We start from the raw sequence: 7,468 nt of genomic DNA, 5'->3' as shown, positions 1-7,468 counted from the left end.
TTTCATGCACTTTTGGGTATTACTAGCAGCCTATGTGGGGTCTTCTGAGGAGTATTTTTTTTTTTAATTTGTAAAGGTAGAATTTCATGGTTTATTTAAGTTATGATTTGTGATTATCATCTCTTAAAACAAACTCCTCTCCGTCTTTTGGTGGCGGTGGTTGTGCACTTTTGAGGTAAAAGGCTTCTTTGTAGCCCAGTCAGGCCGGGAGTCCAGGAGTCCATTACGTAGCCTAGGCTGCTCTCACACCTCTGATCCCTCTGCCTTGGCCTCCTAACAGCTGGATGTACAACCATACCTAGCAAAAGTATACTTTTATTTTAGATTATGCTTAGAGAAGAGTTACAAGAAAATACAGTGATCATAAAACCTAGTCACCCCCTTTCTATTTTGTTAACATCATTTATTACTGTGATATAAGGCTCAAAACTAAGAACCCAACATAAACACATTTTTTCCCCCTAAACCTGAGACTTCCTTGGGCTTTCCTTTAATGTCCTGTGTCTGCTGCAGAATCTAACCCAGAATGCATTCAGGTTCAATGTTCACCTTGGGATGACTGAACGCTGGGTTCATTTCTCTCAGTTTGACTTTATGTGACCTTTTCTTATGATTTGACTGGAGCTGGGGATTCTTGTTTAGAATTCCACAGAAGCCATGCTGTGTTGCGCACCCCTGAGTGCTTCCTTTCAGGGTGTGTGATGTTTGAATGGTCGTTTGGTGAAGATGCTGCCTGTGGGGTTCCCACTGTACGTTCACTGTCCCTTTAGTTCCAGCCTTTGTTCTTTGATGTCCAATGACTACGTCCAGTCGGCAAAAGGGGGCAGATGGAAGTCAGTTCCGGAAGCAAGAGTTAGCTGCCTGCCTTGCTTAGGACTCTTACAGAAGGAAGACTTGTCTGAGAAAGGCCTTTAAAAGCTAATTCCAGATTATCAGACTACAAAGAGAGACCCTGTCTCAAAAAAACCCCCAAAAAACAAAACAACAACAACAATGAACAAACAAACAAAAATGATCTTCTATTGTCCAGGTATCCTATTTTTTTATTGATGTTGGAACAAAACAACCCACTGCATGTGATTTTTGTGGGTTCTAATAATGTACAAAGCATATGAGGCATCTGTATAAAATGATTTACTTTGTAATAAGAGAAAGGGTTTAAAGAGAAGCCAACAACAAACAGTCGAGGTGATTACATATTAGTGTGAGCATGACAGTAAGAGAGTCTGCAATCCGCACGCACGAGAGAGACTAGGATGATTTGGGGGTGGGGGGCATCTGAGAGATTACAATACCACAAGGTCAGCCCAAGATGCGGATTTCTTACAGAGTAGTTAGAAAAGAGAACAACCTGATTTGTGAAATTTTACAGTGGTCTAGCTGAATCAGGAAATGGTCCTGGCCATTTCAGAGGTCAACTCAACAGGGCCATGCAGATATTTGGTTAAACATTGCTCTGGGCCTATTTTTAGGCTGTGTGTCTAAGTGAGATTAACGTACGAATCAGTAGAGCAAACATACATGGACTACCTTCCCCCAGTGTGACGGGTGTTTTTTGTTATTTTCTCATCGCTGAGACCAAACACCTGACAAGAAGCACCTTTAAAAGCTGCTTGTTAAAGTGACTTGTTTTCTTTGTCACGTGAGGAGATCCAGCCCATTAAGAAGGGGAAGAGGTAGTGACAAGTGTGTTCAGCAGCTGACTGTATCCTGGTGGACAATTGTGGAAGCTGAAGGACTCCAGCTAGAGCCAGGGCCCGACTACAACCCACAGTGTCTGCCCTTCCAGTAACTTGCTTCTGCGAGTGTGGCCCTGTGAACCTGTGGGGGCATTTCACACTCTGACTGCAGCAAGGGGCATCTTTGAATCTCCTGAAGACCTACGTGCAACCAAAAGGCCAAGGATGGGACGTTTGCTACCTTGCTGTCCCTCTGAACTGGCACATTGGTCTTTTACCTTTGTGGATGAAGCTGCAAGTTACACGGCCAGCTCTCCTGGTTCTCAGGCTTTCTGGTTCAGATTAGTATAATAATGCAAGTTCTGCTATTTCTGCAGCCTGCTGGCTGAGTGCTAACGCGTGTGCCCATAATACAACAGGAGTTCGTTGTGGTTACTCTTCTTCAGCCACATTCATCTATTACTGGAGGCTTGGTCCTTGGGGTGGCGATATTTGGATCTGCTGTGGACTTTGAAGAGGTGGGACCTAGTGGGAGGTTCATTGGTCTAGAGGGCATGCCCTCGGAAGACACTGAGGTATCGGTCTTCGCAGCCCGTTTAGCCTTTGTGAATGAATGGACTCTTCGTATAGGATGAGCCTGGCCTCTCCAGGGCTTCTGACTTCCACACCATCTCGGTCTGGCATGAGGCAGTACAGCCGAGGGAATGAATGTTCATCTGAGCCAGTACTATGCTGGTTGGACTTTCACCTTCAAAAACTGTGGCCTACACAGATTTCTGTTTCTTTATAAGTAGCCTATGTCGTGTATTTTGTTATGGTGAGGGCAAATTGACCAATGCTGGGCTGGAGTGGCAGAGAGAGAGAGAGAGAGAGAGAGAGAGAGAGAGAGAGAGAGAGAGGAATGGGAGAGGAAAAGGGAAAGAGAGAGTGAGAGGGAGGGAGGGGGAGGAAGAGAGGGGAGGGGGAGGAAGAGAGGTGAAGAGGGAGAGGGAGGGAGAGGATGAGGGAGAAGGGGGAGGGAGGGAGGGAGGGAGAGAGGGAGAAAGGGAGAGGGGAGTGGGAGAGGGAGAAGGTGGTTGTAGTGAGAATTTTGGTTTCTTTACAAACCCAGCTATGTTATGTGGATACGTTTTTGGTTTAAGCCCAGGTGTGGGACGAGAGGCTGCTCCACAGAGGGTGACAATGGTTTTGCTTAGTGTCTCTCGCACTAGCAGGAGCTTGGTTTTGCCAGCTGCAGATAGTTTACCTTTGGCATTCTGGGGACTCTTGAGAGGGTCTTGAGTGGCAGAGCAGAGAGCAGGGCACTGTGATGTGGATGCTGCTGCCTCTGCTGCTCCTGGTTGCTGCTGACTGAAGGGAAGAAGAAAGTCGGAGATATCCTGATGACGAAGATTGGACTTGCCCCAAGGAACCCAACGCCCCTAATCCACAGGAGGTAGTCTATGTTGTTGGTTGAAAGGGTCTATGCCCGCCTTTCCTTTCTAACCTTTCTCTCCCACCTAGTGTTGGGGAGAGGGCTGGAAGGGATTAGGGTAGAATAAGGGTTGGAATGGAGGTAGAGTTACAAGAACCGAATAAAATAGTAAAAAAGTGAAAATTTTCCTTTAAACTTGTGCTTTATGGAAAAACTATCTTTGGGCACCAAGTTATAGACTATGACAAATAACTTCCATTTTCTTCTTAGCTCTTATTTATATTTTCCAAATGCTACATAATAATCCTGCCTGGCCTTGACGATCTGAAGGAGTTTCTTTTTAAAGAGAACTATTAGACTGTGTTAATAACAATAGAACTATTAGAAATGTGTTAGAGCTGGGTGGTGGTGGTGCACACCTTTAATCCCAGCACTTGGGAGGCAGAGGCAGGTGGATTTCTGAGTTCGAGGCTAGCCTGGTCTACAGAGTGAGTTCCAGGACAGCCAGGGCTACACAGAGAAACCCTGTCTAGAAAAACAAAAAAAAAAAAAAAAAGAAAGAAAAAAGAAAAAAGAAAAAGAAATGTGTTATTTAATACATCATGTCCAATATGTGGCAAATTGATAGCATATCACACAGTCCTTCCTCAGTGACTTGAACTTGAAGACCACGTTTAAAAATGAATTATCAAAGGTGTCGTACAGTGATCACGTTGCTTCCTGCTCTCTTCATCCAAACGGACAACACCAGGCCCATCAAGTATATTCCCAAAAAGCAAAAACCGCCCCTAGTGTCTTGTACCGTTTCTGGGCCATGGTATGCAGCAAGCACCTTCCGATCACTCACAGAGAGCCCCAGACTGCAAACCACACCGACAGTGTACAGTGGACATGGGCGGGACGTTCTTTATGAGAGCTCCAGGTTGAATCAGTTGGAGAACCCTGGGCTGCAAGCTGCTCAGTAAACACTGCAGGGCGTGCACTTTGTACGACAGCCATCTTAGCACAATTACAGTGGCTTTTTGGTCATTTCGGGGTTCGGGGTTTGAGCTCCTCCAAGCTTAAAGTTATTCCTGACTTGTCATCCTTTATGCCTGGAGCAGCTCACAAGCTCCGTAAGTGAGTATCTATTCTTCTTAAATCTTTCTTAGCTGGGAAAAATTACTTTAGCTAAAGTATATTGATTCCCACAGCATAAAAACAAATACTTGTTCTTTTTATAGTCTCTTGCCTCTAAAAATGGTCTACATATGACTATTGAGTAAATATAACAATATAGACATAATTTATAATTAAAAGCACAGAACTGATATGGCCAACTTGTCCAAGAGGACCCTAATCTGAGGTGGGTGTCAGGGAGTCATGTGGTGTGGATAGCACTAAAGCCCTTGTCTTGGCCTAATGGACACTTGGGGGACTAATTTTATGTGGTACAGCCTGCACTGGGTTTTGGATGTTCACCACCAATATATATGACCTCCACCCACCAGTAGGGCAGAGGTCCAGTCCCCCAAATATGACCATCGAAAATGTCAAAAGAGCTAGAGAAAAGAAAACGACTTTCAGCTGATTAAGTGCAGTGCTAGGCAGAAGAACTGAAAAACCAAGTCCTTTGGGCCTCTGCCAATTCAAATTGTTCATTTGGCTCTGTGGTGAACACATTGGTTAGGTTTTGCTTTTTTGTTTTTTGTTTTTTTTTGTCAATGCGACACATACTCGAGTCTCATTTAATTTAGATATCAACTCCATCCGATGGGCCGGTGGCCGTGTCGGTGGGGCAGGTGGTCCTGGCTTGTTTGCGAGAGCGAGCTAAGAAAGCCAGGGAAAGCAAGATAGTGATCATCACCCCTCCCTGGTCTCTGCTTAGGTTTCTGCTTGGAGCTCCTGCCCTGGCGTCCCTAGACGATGCACTGTGATACGAAAGAGGGAACCGAATGAACCCCTTTCCTCCCCAAGTGGCTTTGGGTCAGCAATAAAAAGCAAACTAGAGCAACCAGTCTCTACGGACTCACCCGGCAACCACAGTAAAGCACGGACACACAGACGTGTTCTTACATTCCCCATGTAAGAACTTTTTAAAAACATTGTCTTATTTATTTACATTCCAAATGTTGTTCCCCTTGCAGGTACCCCCTCCAGGAGGCCCGAGTGGCCAGCTTAGCAAGCAGGAGAGAATTTGTCCATATAAGGTACCCATGCCCAACACTTCACTAAAATGAACGCTTATTGCTTTTAATAACCATAAACTCACAATACATTATTAGTACTTAGAAATGTCCCCAACATTATTTAAAAAAAAACAGATAAGGTCTTATTATGTTGTCAAAACTCATACTGTTTGGACTGGAGGGATCCCCCTGACTCAAGAAAAGCTGTTTCTAGCAGGTGCAAGCCATTGTGGCTGGCTGCCCTCTTTTTCGATCTACTAGCAATGCTCTCCAATCTCATACACTCCCACAAATATTATTTGAATTATTATTTCATTGTATTTCTCATTTCATACTTAAATATACAGTCAAATCTCAAGATATTTCCAAACATTACCCTAGATTACAATCTATTAATTAAAACCATGTGGCTTATAGAGTAAATAGTTCCTAACAAAGAAACATGTCATTTTACTCGGTTACTTCTCTGTTTCTGTAAAACAAAACCAAAAACAACCCCCCAAAACAACCCCCAAAACAAACAAACAAACAAACAAAACAAACAAAACAAAAAACAAAACAAAAAAAAACCAGCAAAAACATGACCAAGAGCAACTTGAGAGGAAATGCGTTTATTTCAGCTTCCATTTCCAAGTAAGTCCATCACTGAGGGAAGTTAGGGCAGGAGTTCATAGCAGGAACCTGGAGCCAGGAGCTGATGCAGAGGCCCTGGGGGGGGGGGGATGCTGCTGCTGGCTTATTCTTTGTGGCTTGCTCAGTTTGCTTTATTATAATACCTAGATCAGACCGTCAGTCTAGGGATAGCATTGCTGGGCTGGGCCTTCCCATATAAATCATTAATTGAGAAAATGCGCCTCAGGATTGCCCATGGGCCAAGCTGATGGGTCCATTTTCTCATCTGAGGTTACACAAATGACTCTAACTTGTGTCAAGTTGACACAGAACTAGCCAGCACAGCCTGCTAAGACATTTCAGAAACAACTCTTCCCTCTCCAAAGGGCTTGCTGTTTGAAGAGCAATGGAAAATGGTCAGGGGGCATTGATTTCTTCTCTGAAGACAAACTATTTCATTTTTTCTTGTGGAGAACTCTGAAAAGTAGATCTGCCATTGCGGGATTCATATCTTCAAGCAAGGACCTTTGTCTTCCCCCACCCCCTCACCTCCCTCGTTCACCAAGAGAGGATTTCATGGGAGTGCAGCCAGACACACACACATGGTCCTCCTGATCCTCCTGTTTCACTTCCCAAATGCCAGGACTGCAAGCTTGAGTCATCCTCCACGCTCCCCCTCACCCCTTTCATCTTTGGTAAAATGAGAGCGATGACATCTACACTGGGGAGCTGTTAATATTATGCTGTGAAATAACCTGGTTAGAGCTATCAGCTGTTTCTGACATTCAGGGTTTTTGTAGGTGTCATTCTGTGGGTGTCACTTTTATTCTTCCCCCTCGCCCCAGCACTGGTTAATTAATATGCAGGGTCCAGTTACAGAACGAAAATGTGCTCCTGTAAAAAAAAATTATGAAGAGTGCTAGTCAACAGCAGAACATTAAAGCAAGCGTAGGTCCCGTGTGACCCACGGAGGAGCTAGGTCTGCATGCTTGCCAGCATCTCCAGGGCTCCACTTGTCCATCTTTCTACTAAATTAAAAGCCACACTTCAAGTCCGACAATTGACAGGGAAATAAATGCAACTGAGTAATGAGGACTGGACCGTGTGTGTGTGTGTGTGTGTGTGTGTGTGTGTGTGTGTGTGTGAGTGAGAGAGAGAGAGAGAGAGAGAGCTTCTTTTCAATGGTGGCTTGTTTAACTCAGGCAACATGCTGAATGTTATGAATGTTAGCCTTCGACTCCTCGGACGGGACTGGATTCCTAAGCCAGGCTGTTTCAGTGGTTTGCATCATTCTCAATCGAGAAGAATTGGAAGAAAGAAAAAAACAAAAAACAAAAACCAAAAAAACAAAAAAACCCTAGTTGTTTACAAGTAATTGGAGGCTTGATTTATAGTCCAAGAGACACTCATGGCCAAAAAGAAACTTAATTCTTAAGTTCTGTTTCTAGCTTTGCCAAATAGAATTCGCTTAAGAGGCAGCATGTTTTTAAGAAAAATAAATTCATGACCCGTTTCTTTCTTTCTTGTCGTTATACACACTTGTATACATGTATATCTATCCCTAGACCGTTTTTCTTTCTTTCTTGTCGTTATAC

The sequence above is a fragment of the Mus caroli genome, chromosome 18 (genome assembly GCF_900094665.2).
Source record: "Mus caroli chromosome 18, CAROLI_EIJ_v1.1, whole genome shotgun sequence".
NCBI lineage: Eukaryota > Metazoa > Chordata > Mammalia > Rodentia > Muridae > Mus > Mus caroli.
Note: the sequence above shows the minus strand (reverse complement) of the source record.